Source organism: Alligator sinensis, unplaced genomic scaffold (genome assembly GCF_000455745.1).
Source record: "Alligator sinensis unplaced genomic scaffold, ASM45574v1 scaffold673_1, whole genome shotgun sequence".
NCBI classification, from domain to species: domain Eukaryota; kingdom Metazoa; phylum Chordata; order Crocodylia; family Alligatoridae; genus Alligator; species Alligator sinensis.
In genome coordinates this window covers 185538-185990 of record NW_005842829.1, presented here as the reverse complement: position 1 = coordinate 185990, position 453 = coordinate 185538, and the positions used below count along the sequence as shown (strand labels likewise).

The following is a 453-nucleotide window of genomic DNA, read 5'->3' as shown; positions in this document are numbered from 1 at the left end:
CACTGCTGGGGGGGGGGGCTGGAGCCAGCAGGGAAGTGACACCTCCCTGCCCACCCGTCAGCTCTAGGGGGAACTCTGTCCCCCCCACCGCCCCGATGCCCGCAGCCTCACCACGGCGCTGCTGTCCACGGCGGCTGTGGGGTGGACGTACACATCTCCTGCAACACGAAGCAGCGGGGTGAGGGGGGGCCCATGGTGGGGCCTGAGACGGAGCAAGAGGCACGAGGCAGCTACCCAGCTTGCTCCGGAGCGCGTGGGGCTGAGCTCCGGTCCCACCCCCCTGGTCTCCCCCAAGCACCCCGACCCCAGGTCAAGCCCCTCTGGGATGGGAAGAAACGGGAGGAGTCCCCGGCTGCATCCTTGGCTTCCCCATAGTGCCCGAGCCAGCCATGCCCCAGGCAGCATGGTGGGCACCGCAGGGGCAGTACCTCGGATGGTGTGCCCCCCCCGCCG

The 453-nt window shown here is 70.4% G+C and overlaps 1 protein-coding gene across 1 annotated transcript in view; it reads right to left on the bottom strand.

The window, feature by feature from the left end:
• GMPPA (GDP-mannose pyrophosphorylase A) overlaps positions 1 to 453 on the bottom strand; it is a gene marked incomplete at its 5' end in the record, with an annotated part of 3304 nt that overhangs the window by 714 nt on the left and 2137 nt on the right. The gene's annotated exons all lie outside the window — the stretch shown is intronic.